Source organism: Salmo salar, chromosome 24, assembly GCF_965601325.2.
Source record: "Salmo salar chromosome 24, fSalSal1, whole genome shotgun sequence".
Taxonomy (NCBI): domain Eukaryota; kingdom Metazoa; phylum Chordata; class Actinopteri; order Salmoniformes; family Salmonidae; genus Salmo; species Salmo salar.
The window spans coordinates 28,497,190-28,511,167 of record NC_138314.1 but is presented as its reverse complement, the minus strand read 5'-3'; the positions used below and the strand labels follow the sequence as shown (position 1 = coordinate 28,511,167).

The following is a 13,978-nucleotide window of genomic DNA, read 5'->3' as shown; positions in this document are numbered from 1 at the left end:
CACGGATCAGCTGATTGCCTAATTATACTGGATTCCGAAGCCGTTGTTGCCCTACTTTGAGAGTGGTAGAAAATGTGACTTTGCCCTCAAGATGGCCCTAAATGACCTGATGGGCAGTCACAGACACCTAAACGAGCAGTATAAGTATCAAGTGCTCGTGGCCCATCTGAAACTACAGAGTGCAGTCAAGCTCACTAAGGCCTACGTGCACGACCCCAAGACCTTACACTGCTGCCTTACAAGCCATGCAGGACAAGTAAGGTCAGCTCCTCCAACTCATCCAGTGTGAGCTAGCCACCATCCTAAACTCCCCAGCCGTCAGGTTCTGAGAAGCCTTCTACACCTTGGCCTGTCTATCCCCTCACTGGTAGGCATGTCCAGGACACTTGAGGGGCAGAACGGTTATGAGCCCAGATGTGGTTCCCATGTCGACCGGCTCTTGAGCAAGATGCCACAAAACTACCGGGATGAATTCATTGAGTACTGCTTCGATCGCAGCTTGCTCAGGACTGGCACAGACCAGACGTACACCCTACATGACTTGGCAGCCTGGTTGCAGAAAAAGTCCTGGGCTAAGCGCATATCAAGCAGAGCTGCAGCCCTCTATCAATGTGATGTGCCATTCAAGAAAGACCACCGTGCCTTCACGAGACAGGAGAAATCTCCTTCAAGCCTCTTCAACGCAAGTAAAGATCCAAACCCCAAGGAGCCTGCTCAATCCAAGGAAAAATCCAAACCCAAGCCATACTGTGCCCACTGTGACAATAAAGAACACTTTCTCAACTCATATATGAAGAGTTCAAGAAGCTGAACACAGGACAGATTGGCAAGTGGATAAAGGATGGAAAAAGGTGTTGGAATTGCAGACGATCGCACAAAGCTGATGCTTGCAGCCTCAAACGACCTTGCAAGACATGTAAAGTGCCGCTCATAATGATTCTTCATGACGCAATAGAGGAAAATCAGAAAAGCTTGTGTCCCTACGACCAAGGTGTACCTGGACAGACCCAAACGATTGGCAAAAGTAATGCTTAAGGTCGTGAAAGTCTTACTTTACAAGAGACCGAGCCCTGGAGACATACACCGTGCTTGACGATGGCTCGGAGCGTAGCATCATCCTGCCACAGGCTTTTTAACAACTAAACCCCACTTCTGAGCCTGAGTCCCTCACCCTCAGGACAGTTCGACAAGACATTGAGCAACTGCACAACTCAGTCTCACAATCAATTCGTGCATATATGCACATAATTCATTACAGCAAATTTCGTGCGTTTTTGTGCATTTTGGTGTGGCTTAATTCGTGCGAAAAGACACAAATTTAACCAGTAGGCTAAAATTTAACCATGTAGCCTACACACAAGCATTTGCAAAAACAATATAGACGCGATAGTTTATATTTAAGTTTTGATCTTCTTAATGGCTAATTCAATGTTATAAAAATTCGATTTCCGCGCTTATTGTTCCGTCCCTCTCTTCGCCCCAACCTGGGCTCGAACCAGGGACCCTTGCACACATCAACAACTGACACCCACGAAGCATCGTTACCCATCGCGCCACAAAAGCCACGGCCCTTGCAACGCAAGGGGAAACCCTACTTCAAGTCTCAGAGCGAGTGACGTCACCGATTGAAACGCTATTAGCGCGCACCACCGCTAACTAACTAGCCATTTCACATCGGTTACACTTACACTATACAGAAATGTTGTCTTTGTTTAACCATGATTTAAAATGTGTTGTTGTATGCCTATATGTACTGAACACTTCAGTACATATAGGCATACAACAACACATTTTAAATCATATACTTACACTGTATAGTGTAAGTGTAACCGATGTGAAATGGCTAGTTAGTTAGCGGTGTAAGGGCCGTGGCTTTTGTGGCGCGATGGGTAACGATGCTTCGTGGGTGTCAGTTGTTGATGTGTGCAAGGGTCCCTGGTTCGAGCCCAGGTTGGGGCGAAGAGAGGGATGGAACAATAAGTGCGGAAATCAAATTTTTATAACATTGAATTAGCCATTAAGAAGATCAAAACTTAAATATAAACTATCGCGTCTATATTGTTTTTGTAAATGCTTGTGTGTAGGCTACATGGTTAAATTTTAGCCTACTGGTTAAATTTGTGTCTTTTCGCACGAATTAAGAAGCACATAAAATTCGTGTCTTTTCTCACGAATTAAGCCACACCAAAACGCACAAAAAGGCACGAAATTTGCTGTAATGAATTATGTGCATATATGCACGAATTGATTGTGAGACTGCGTTGAACTGCAAGGTGCCTCAGTTACCATTGATGTGTCCCCCCCTGCTCAAACCTTTCAAGAAGTATGGGATACGTCAGGCATTCACTGCAGACAACCTAGGCCTTTCCAAACACTCCTGCCCAGTAGCAGCTCACCAAAGATGATACAACCACCTCATTAAGCTGCCTTTGCCACGAGTGGCCCAAGCTCAACCTCTGCTGCTGATTGGTTCAGATATGCCTCACCCCCTGATACCCATACAGCCAGTGTGTACAGGCCCGCCTGATGTACCCATTGCTCTCCACACCGAACCCTACTAGCTTGCCCAGACAGCACCAGCTGATTCATAGTGCCTGTTCACAACTACCTCTTCGTAATTCTGCCAGCTCTTCTGAAATGTGGAGCAACTTTGGCAGATCGATACCCTTCCCTATGTGAATGAGAAGCTGTCAACTTGCTCGAAATAAAACAAGCAAGCCATGGCACTACTCCAGATGTCCACCTAGAATAGAAGTTGATGGCGTTCTGATTGCGCTACACCCCTGCTTCGTCGAGTCAACGATGCAATTCGCCATGCTCCAAAGGAAGCTGTACTGCCAAACTTCCTTAGCACGGAGCGAAGACTCGCCAAACTCGCACGACTTGTAGTCCCTGTTGCGCCAGCTATGCACTGTAGCGACATGTTCAGGACAACGTAGGAGTCAACCAAGACCTTGTGAAGTCAGTTGAGGAGTCATTCTACGTAGACAACTGCCTTCAAAGCATCCCCTCTGCCGATGAAGCAAGAGACCTCGTTAACCTCTCTAGGGAAGGTGGGACGAAATCGTCCCACCTACGTAATGTTAGGGTTGAACTGGCTATTTGTATGCATAACCTTTATAATATACTGGGGAAGCTATGCTAAGTACATAAACTACGGGTAAATCAACTGTTGAAGACAAGAAGAACTACAACCGGCAACAGGAAGTGCGTCACGACGCTGGGACCTGCCTGCACGCCGACGTTAGGAGGAGCAAGTTTAAACCACGCTCCTCCTCCCTCTGACAGGCCATCATTGAGCGGGAACTATCTCTGTCAGAGTATAAAAGCGAGAACAATAGGATGTGTCGCTCTCGTCTCTGTTTGCCCTGCAAGGTAAAACAGCGAGACCGTATATATACGAACCACACATATACCACACACGTGTTTGCATTAATTAAATTACAGCTAAATCAGAAGTTACTATGTGCTGACTATTTTGTTCTGATACCAGAAGCGAACTGTCGCAACATTAACAGTAACAGCCAGTGGAATCCTGTGGCGCGTTATTCAAATACCTTAGAAATGCTATTACTTCAATTTCTCAAACATATGACTATTTTACACCATTTTAAAGACAAGACTCTCGTTAATCTAACCACACTGTCCGATTTCAAAAAGGCCTTACAACGAAAGCAAAACATTAGATTATGTCAGCAGAGTACCCAGCCAGAAATAATCAGACACCCATTTTTCAAGCTAGCATATAATGTCACATAAACCCAAACCACAGCTATATGCAGCACTAACCTTTGATGATCTTCATCAGATGACACGCCTAGGACATTATGTTATACAATACATGCATGTTTTGTTCAATGAAGTTCATATTTATATCAAAAACCAGCTTTTTACATTAGCATGTGACGTTCAGAACTAGCAAACTTCCGGTGAATTTACTAAATTACTCACGATAAATGTTCACAAAAAACATAACAATTATTTTAAGAATTATAGATACAGAACTCCTCTATGCACTCGCTATGTCCGATTTTAAAATAGCTTTTCGGTGAAAGCACATTTTGCAATATTCTAAGTAGATAGCCCGGCATCACAGGGCTAGCTATTTAGACACCCACCAAGTTTGGCACTCACCAAAGTCAGATTTACTATAAGAAAAATGTTATTACCTTTGCTGTTCTTCGTCAGAATGCACTCCCAGGACTTCTACTTCAATAACAAATGTTGGTTTGGTTCAAAATAATCCATAGTTATGTTCAAATATCCTCTGTTTTGTTTGTGCGTTCAAGACACTATCCGAAGTGTAAAGAAGGGTGACGCGCCCGACGCGTTTCGTGACAAAAAATGTCTAAATATTCCATTACCGTACTTCGAAGCATGTCAACCGCTGTTTAAAATCAATTTTTATGCCATTTTTCTCCTAAAAAAGCGATAATATTCCGACCGGGAATCTGTGTTTTAGTATAAAGAGAGAGAAAATAAAAACATGGGGTCGCCTCGTGCACACCCCTCAGTCTCATTGTCCTCTGATAGACCACTTACCAAAGGCGCTAATGTTTTTCAGCCAGGGGCTGCCTCGACATCATTCAGCTTTTTCCCGGGTTCTGAGAGCCTATGGGAGCCGTAGGAAGTGTCACGTTACAGCAAAGATCCTAAGTTTTCAATAAAAAGAGTCAAGAAGCCCAAGGAATGGTCAGAGAGGGCACTTCCTGTACAGAATCTTCTCAGGTTTTTGCCTGCCATATGAGTTCTGTTATACTCACAGACACCATTCAAACAGTTTTAGAAACTTTAGGGTGTTTTCTATCCAAAGCCAATAATTATATGCATATTCTAGTTTCTGGGCAGTAGTAATAACCAGATTAAATTGGGTACGTTTTTTATCCGGCCGTGTAAATACTGCCCCCTAGCCCTAACAGGTTAACGGACTGTGCCAGTTGCTCCAGACTGGAGGCTTAGAGATTCGCTAGTGGGCAAGCAATGTACCAACTGCCATCGAGTACCTACCGCCCGAGGCCAGATCGAAAAGAAGCGAACTGTGGCTTTCCCAAAGTAGCACGGATTTCCAGGAACCCTGGGGCTATGTTGGAACTGCCTCAGAGACTCCTTGGGATACAAGCACCACACTGTGGAGTGCTCCAAACCTACAATTAGGAATATCTACAGCGTGCATCACGCCCTTCACAACCCGAGCCAAGGTACTCGTCCAGGACCTGTGGAAAGAAGGGATAGGTTGGGATGACCCCATTCAGCTTCAAAGCCTGCTGGACAGATGGCTTGTCTGAGAACAAGATATTGCTGACCTTGTCCAAATGGAACTCCCAGAACTTACGCACCACCATATGCTGACAACCCAAAGTCGACCAGAGACCTCCACATATTCTGTGATGCATCAGAGAGAGCATATGGCTCTGTTCCCTACATGTGGACTGTAGATGGCCAGAAGCAGGTACACATTTCCTTCATTCTGGCCAGGTCTCGCGTCGTGTTAAAGAAGCAGCTGTTGATGCCACGCTTGGAGCTGAGTGCTGCACTCACTGGGGTTCAGCTGGCCAGTGTCCAAGCAGAACTCACCCTGCCCATTGGACAAGTCATCCTCTGTTCCGATTACACTACAGTCCTTTATTGGCTCAAGTCAGAATCTTGTAGATACAAGGTCTTCGTAGGAACTTGTGTTGCAGAAATGTAGAACCTAATGGATGTAGCCAAATGGAGGTATGTGGATACCCAGAACAACCCGGTGGATGGCATCACTCGGGGCAAGACCTTGGAAGAGCAGGCCCAAGCGCATTAATGGCACCAAGGCCCTGAGTTTCTCCAACAATCAGAAAATCAGTGGCCTTCAATGCCTTCTGCTGACCCGGAGCCTGATGACAGCGAACTGAATAAATCAGCCTTCTGTGGACATGTCTGTCAGTTCCAGTTCTCAGCTCCCAGATATCAGCACGTTTGATACATGGAAAGACCTTATGAAGGCAACAACTAAATCCCTACATGGGTGGCCGATACACCCTCCAGTTCACCCAGCGAAGCAGCAGACTACATAGCCGCAGAGAACTGTGGTGGAAATTCACCACTAAGGACTCAAAGTCAAAGTAAATGAAGCAATCTTTATTAACGTGGCCGGAGAAGTTCACAAACTCAATACAAGCTTGATGAAAACTCTGAAGGCGGTTCCCTTTCAGTCCTTTTATACTTCTACACAAGCAAGTCATAAGCATGATTAGCATTATTCATTATTCATTATTCACATGTGTTGGTTCCTGCATGTGACTGATTTATACCACACGAGGCTTCTCACCTTGAAACTGAGACATTTTATCACTTCTCTAGTCCTAAGATAATATTCTGGGTATACTGCCAAATTGCTTATGAGTGATAGTGTGATTTACTCATTTAGTCAACCCATCACTCGCATGAACCAAGCATGACAGGTTATTACAAAGTCAGCATTGTGCTAAACATACGATCACATACACACAAGAACATTTCCATCACAGAACCTCCTCCTGAAGCCGTCATGTCAAAACGGTCTATACCTTCTAACAGTCGTCTGGGTCCCTTGTCTCCTGAGTACGATAAGGATTCAGGACTCCTTAGAGTTGGCGGTAGACTGCGCAGAGCATCTGGAGATGGATGCTATGCACCCCATCGTCTTGGATCCGCATCATCCACTGACCAAGCTACTCATTCAAGATTTCGATGAGACTCTCCTCTATCCCGACCCAGAGAGGGTTCTGACAGAACTGCATCGTAGATACTGGATTCTGCCGTGGAATGGAGGCCATCCGGAAGTTTCAGCACACCTGTTTGCAATGCCATAGATGGCGAGTCAAACCTGAAGTTCCCAAGATGTCAGACCTACCTCCTGCTCGTCTGCGACTGTACAAGCCATCCTTCTACTATACTGGAGTGGATTGTTTCAAACTATTCAACATAAAAATCAGGCGTCGCAACAAAAAGAGATGGGGCATGGTCTACAAATGCATGGCCAGCCACTGCATCCACCTGGACCTGATAGAGAGCCTGGATGCCGATGCCGTCCTGATGTCTCTAAGACGCCTCATTGCACGTGGAGGCAAGACTTTCAAGCTTCTTTCGGACAATGGTACAAACTTCATTGGTTCAAACCTCCAAAGCGATGGCCTCCACCTGAAGAAACATGTATCACTTGCAGCCATGGGTGGTCCTGTGAGGGAAATCAGAATGAGTTTCCCCACAAAAGGGCTTTATTACAGACAGAAATACTCCTCAGAAATACCCCCCCACCCCCCCGACGATCCCGCAGGTGAAGAAGCCGGATGTAGAGGTCCTGGGCTGGCATGGCTACCAGTGGTCTGCGGTTGTGAGGCCAGTTGGATGTACTGCCAACTTCTCTAAACCATTCATTTCAAATAGACTGGTTTAGATTTCTCCCCGACCAATTTAGCAGCTGTTTTCATCCCATTCTGGAACTTAGAGGGTTTATGACATAACCTCTGAGTAATTTAATATATTGGAGGTGCTGAATAGGCATTTTTTCATTTGCATGTATATTTTTTATTGGACCTTTTTTGGAAGTACATACCAGCCGTAACGGGATTAAATGAAGATAGCTGCTTAGCGAAAAACCCATATTTGGTGAGTGAAGAACGTATTTTTACATTATAATGCTTGCAGAGCTCTAATGGAAGTTTTAATTAGAGCTTTCTGGTCTTTAGAGAGGAGACGCTCACACCCTGGAGGTGACAATAATGTAACAGACATGCAAGTTCTGCTTTCCAAGGTAAGAATGTGTAGGCTATTACATTGAACTTTCCATCTAATGTTATCAATTGAAAGACGTAATTTCCGAAAGCAGGTAAGGTTTTTATTTCAGATTGACATAATCACCAACATTAGCTAATGTTAGCTAGATTAGCTAAGGGCCGGCAACCTAGTTAGCTAGCCTAGTTAAATTGGTAGCAAATGTGATGCTAGCCATGTGATATTTTTGGAGGGGTAACTCAAGATGTTATGAAAAGAAATGCCCCCGCCCTCCCCAACGTTAAACGTATTTTCACATGACCCTCCCCTTCTACTGTTAAATAAATTGCACACCCTCCCTAAGGTATAGGCCTGGACAGACTAGTTAGCTACCTGGCTTTGTTTTGTGGTTGTGTCCGTTGTGTGGCTCTCACTAACTCATTTGCGTTGTGTCCACTTAATCGAGAGGCTTTGTGCATGTACTGTTCCCGCAAACTTTACATTATGTCCAGCCAGGCATCCAGCCTAGGATTCTCATCCATTGTCGATTCATTCATTCACCCAAAAACACACAAACACTCAACGAGTACATTGTTGCACACCTGAATTCAACCCTGTTGATGCTGTCCACTATTGATTTGAACATGTTCTTTATTTGAGCTAGGTTGTGCTCATTAGAGCACACACCATAAACAACGTGTTGCAATGAAATAAACAAAAACAAGCATTTGCTATTGCACAAGTTCAGATAGTATTCTACCTCCCCGTTTCATTGCAGTTTCTTCCGTGTTGTGCCTTATGAACATTACTTTATTGACATCTTCTCTGTCCATCTCTGTAGTGGTCTGTTGTATTGACAATGTTGTCTACATTTTTATTTCCCCAGTGGCCTGGCTGTGAGATGGTGGTTGTGGGCTCTAGGTGCTGTACTATGCAGAGAGGCAGAGGCAGGAGGAGTCTGCAGTGGAGGAGTGGCTGTGGGTGTTGAGATGATGCCCGGGGGCCGGAGATGGCCGAGTTAGATAGCAGCTGAGCCGCTCTGCTCTGCCCTCCCTACAGACACTGGTAGGAGACAGGCTCAGCAACGGACCAAGGAACAGGTGAGGAATGGATGACTGGGGACGACACACAGATATAGACACACACACACACACGGACAGTGTACAGTACTGTACTTCAACAAGCATGCTTAACATCCCCTCCCCAAACACACACACTTTGCTTATTTACACAAGGCTCATTCCATTTGATCCAACCCCCTTTTGAGAAAAAATGTGAAGTTAACTATCAGTCTGCAACTACCATTAGACAGTCATATCTTCTTTCTTCCTGTCATTTTAATCTTCTCTCCCATCTTCTCTTTAACATAACAGCAGTTAGGTTAGTCAAATAAATCAGTGATGTAACTGACGGGGAGTAAAGGTGATTTACCTTGTCTGGAATATTTCCAGAGGGGCAAGAATGTGTGCCACAGAGGAGGAGAGATTTCTTCCACTGTTCTGTTCTTGCCACAACATGCTCTTTTGCACACTCTCTCTAACACACATTCCTCGTGGCCCAGCCCCTCTCACCCCTCATTTCATCACACCACACACACATACACACCCTCACACACCTTAACCCCATTACCTCTGTTTCCATCTAGGAGCAGTAACTGTGTGGGTCTCTAGGCTCTCAGCACACTGGAACCCATTGGACGGCAGCCTGCTGTTTGCGTTTCTGCTCTTCCTCTACCTGCTGGTGGCACTGTTCATTCAGTATGTCAACATGTAAAGGACCATGTTGTGGTACCCTTACAGTCATCCTGCCACCTCCACAGCTTCTATCTTAAGGCCACCGTACTGTTAAACAGCCATGACTAGCACAGAGAGGCTGCTGCCTACATACAGACTTGAATCATTGGCCACTTTCATAAATGGAACACTAGTCACTTTAATGCCACTTTAATAATGTTTACATATCTTGCATTACTCATCTCATATGTATATACTGTATTCTATACTATCTATTGCACTATATTCTATTATATTGTACTATATCTTAGCCTATGCCGCTCTGACATTTGCTCATCCATATATTTATATCATTCTTATTTAATTCCTTACTTAGATTTGCGTGTATTTCGTATTTGTTGTGGAATTGTTAGATTTTACTTGTTAGATATTGCTGCACTGTTGGAACTAGAAGTACAAGCATTTTGTTACACTCACAATAACATCTGCTAACTAATATGTGACCAATATAATTTGATTTGATTTGAGGAAATGTGTTGCACTGCATGAGGCAAATGTTGGTCACACCAGATACTGACTGGTTTTCTGACCCACGGCCCTACCTTTTTTTTAAGCTATCTTATGACCAACAGATGCTTATCTGTATTCCTAGTCATGTGGAATCCATAGATTAGTGCCTAATGAATTTATTTCAATTTAATGATTTCCTTACATGAACTGTAACTCAGTAAAATCTTTGAAAATTGTTGCATGTATATTTTTGTTCATTGTATAAATGTCCATTGGGGTGTAGGCAGGGTAATATTGAGTGGGGGGGGGTGTTCAATGTCCATGGGGGGGTGGTGGGGATGTTCAATGTCCATAGGGGGAGCAGCGGGGGGTAGTAGTTCTGGTAGCTATTCGTATGATAAATGTCGTAGGAAGTCCGGGGGGGGGGGGGGGGGGTAGTATGTTAGTTTTAGCAATGATCCTCCTGCAATGTCTGCGTCTGAGCGATGGAAGAGGGGAGAACAGGCCGTGGCTCCGGTGGCTGTGATCTAATTATATTTTTGGCCTTCCTGTGACACCTGGTGTTGTACAGTGAGGGGAAAAAGTATTTGATCCCCTGCTGATTTTGTACGTTTGCCCACTGACAAAAAAATGATCAGTATATAATTTTAATAGTAGGTTTATTTGAACAGTGAGAGACAGAATAACAACAAAAAAATCCATAAAAACACATGTCAAAAATGTTATAAATTGATTTGCATTTTAATGAGGGAAATAAGTATTTGACCCCCTCTCAATCAGAAAGATTTCTGGCTCCCAGGTGTCTTTTATACAGGTAACGAGCTGAGATTAGGAGCACACTCTTAAAGGGATCATTTTATAACATTTTTGACCTGCGTTTTTCTGGATTTTTTGTTGTTATTCTGTCTCTCACTGTTCAAATAAACCTACCATTAAAATTATAGACTGATCATTTATTTGTCAGTGGGCAAACGTACAAAATCAGCAGGGGATCAAATACTTTTCTCCCTCACTGTAGGTGTCCTGGAGGGCAGGCAGTGTGCACTCAATGGTGTGTTCAGCTGAGCGTACCACCCTCTGTAGTGTCTTGCGGTCAGCGGTGGTGGAGTTGCCATACCAGGCTGTGATGCAGCCCAGCAGTATGCTCCCGATGGTGCTCCTTTAGAACACTGTGAGGGCCCTCGGTACGTTGATGTAATCCCCAGAGAAGACATCATTGATGTTATCCCCAGAAATTACCCGGAACATATTCCAGTCCAAGTGATCAAAACAGTCTTGGAGAATGGATTCTGATTGGTCTGACCAGCGTTGTACAGACCTGACCACCGGAACATCCCTCTTGAGTCTTTATTTGTCGGTCAGGAGGAGATAAATGGAGTCATGGCCAGATTTGCCAAAAGGAGAACGGGAGATGGCCTTACTCTCGTGTCGAAAAGGCGTGTAGCAGGGGCCCAGCTTAGAATCTCTGCAAATTGGACAGTCAATGTGTTGATAGTAATTTGCGAGCACGGTTCTCAAATTACTTTTGTTAAAGTCCCCCGCGATAATAAACGCTGCCTCCAGGTATGCAGTCTCCAGTTTGTTCAGGGTACAATGAAGATCTTTATGAGCATTTTTGGTGGTGGCTTGGGGAGGGATGTACACAGCCATGGCGATAATCCCTGAGAACTCTCTCAGAATATAAAAAGGGTGACATTTGATGAGTAAATATTCCAAGTTGGGAGAGGAGAGGCTCGTAAGTTCCTGTACGTTTCCCCTGTCGCACCACTTGTTATTGGTCGTAAAGCAGGTCCCTCTGCCTTTGTTCTTGCCAGAGAGAGCACCTTCCTATCTGCTCGATGAACTGTAAAACCCGCTGGTTGTATTCACCTCATTTTCAAGGGAAATATGGAGGGGGTCTGTTTAGGTTTATTTGTGGGGGACTTCCAGTAAAGCACTTCCGGCCAATAGCTCGCAGCTAGCTAGTTAACTAGCTCACTATCACTTCACACAACTTCCCAAACATGGATTCACGCAAAACAGGCATTTTATGTTTAGCAAGGGGATGCCACAATAACTGTCAGAAACGGAAGCTGTTCATGGAGCAGGAGTGTTTAGGCCACCTAATTTGTTGAGAAGCGAGTGCAGTTGAGGCACCTTTTGATTTGCACCCACCTCCTAAGGATGAGGAATCTCTTCAGCTTTGGCTCAAAGCATTGAACTTGAAGAAACAACCAAACCAACCCTATGTGTGTTGCTATCACTTTGTGGACTAGAGGCCGACTGAAGAGCATCCTTTCCCTGAGAAGTGGCTGGGCTATGATGCTCCAGTACAGACCAGAGAGCGACTTATCATCAGGACATCAACACATACAGGTAGCTGTTAGCTAGCTGCTACTCGCTAGCTATCATAACTTCTGCCTGATTCAGGACACCCCATTTGTTATCTAGTTTAGCTATGTTAGTAGTAGGTAGCCACTCCTATGTCCTAACATACTGTAGCTAGCTAACTGTTGTCTAGCATACTCACTTAGCTAGATAGTTTGAGGGCAGCCGATCTGATACAGTGTTGCTAGATAACTACCCGAGCTAGTTAGTCCCTACATTTAGCTATTCAACAACTTTAGTCTGACAATGTCTCCCACACGCCATGATTATCCCCACCATTGCTGGCATGCCACTGGTGATGCTCATGAAATGTCTAATTAGCTCAATTATTAAACGTTGAAGTGTTTTTTTTTGTTGTTTTTTTTACCTATCCATGACCATTAGGCTGTCTGTGTATTTTATTTTGTTAAACTTGTGGTCTCTCTTATGTTTGTTTGACAGATGAAGACAACTGTGGTGATGCAGAGTCTGATCTGAGTGTGCCAATGCCACCGCAGCATAAAGATGCTGATACTCAAATTCAGGTCCCAGCAGTGGCTGATCACAGCTACGTGTCAAGAGAACCAGTCAACAAGCCCACCTGCCACAAACAAACCAATGAGGTGGTGCAGAGCCATTGACCCAAACCATCCTGAAGAATGACACCAGCTCAGTGTTGTATACTGGCCTTCCTGTTAGTGTTTTCTTTGACCATTGTAGCATTTCTGCAGAAATTCTACACGGCTAACTTCAAAATGCATATCACTGATCAAACACTAATAACCTTGATGAAGCTGAAGCTGAATCCACTCCAGAGTGATCTTACTGAATGAAGAATCCTTTCCTACTGGATTGACACAATGGAGGAGCACATGAGGATTTATATTCCATATCTGCCAAGGGAGACAATCCAGAATACATTGACTCAGTGCTTCAAAGAGAAGTTCCCCAACAACACTTGCGTCATCGACTGCTCTGAAACCACTCTTCAGAAAGCACACAATCTTGATTCCATACCAGCCTTCACTCAGAAAGAAGGCCAGCTGTCTGACGAGGATGTCACAAGCACCAGAAGGATAGCTAATGTGCATATAAATGTTGTGAGAGTTATCAGACGACTCAAGGTGTTCAAAACCCTCTCCCAGACTGTTCCCATCAACCTGACACACAAAATGGACTAAGTCCTTAGAATCTGTGCAGCACTTATTAACATGCAGGGTGAAATCGTCCATGAGGATAACGAGTGAGCAGTGAGAATGTTCATACATCTGAAATGTAACTTTATACACTATAATTTCATCCATATGAGACACTGTGTGTAAAACAGTGCATTCGGAAAGTATTCAGACCCCTTGACTTTTTACACATTTTGTTACGTTACCGTCTTATTCTAAAATGGATTAAATAAATGTTTTCCCTCATCATTCTACACTCAATACCTCATAATGGCAAAGTGAAAACAGGTTTTTAGAAATGTATGCAAATGTCTTAAAAGTAAGAAACAGAAATACCTTATTTACATACAGTTGAAGTCTGAAGTTAACATACACCTAGGTTGGAGTCACTAAAACTCATTTTTCAACCACTCCACAAATTTCTTGTTAACAAACTATAGTTTTGGCAAGTTGGATAGGACATCTACTTTGTGCATGACACAAGTAATT

The 13,978-nt window shown here is 44.1% G+C and overlaps 1 long non-coding RNA gene across 1 annotated transcript; it reads left to right on the top strand.

Annotated features, from left to right (window-relative positions):
* Positions 1-11,099: 11,099 nt before the first annotated feature.
* On the top strand, positions 11,100-13,738 carry LOC106585419 (uncharacterized). The gene is made up of 2 exons (XR_001323966.3): positions 11,100-12,323; positions 12,777-13,738. It is a non-coding gene; the product is annotated as an uncharacterized LOC106585419 (long non-coding RNA).
* The last annotated feature ends 240 nt before the right edge of the window (positions 13,739-13,978 follow it).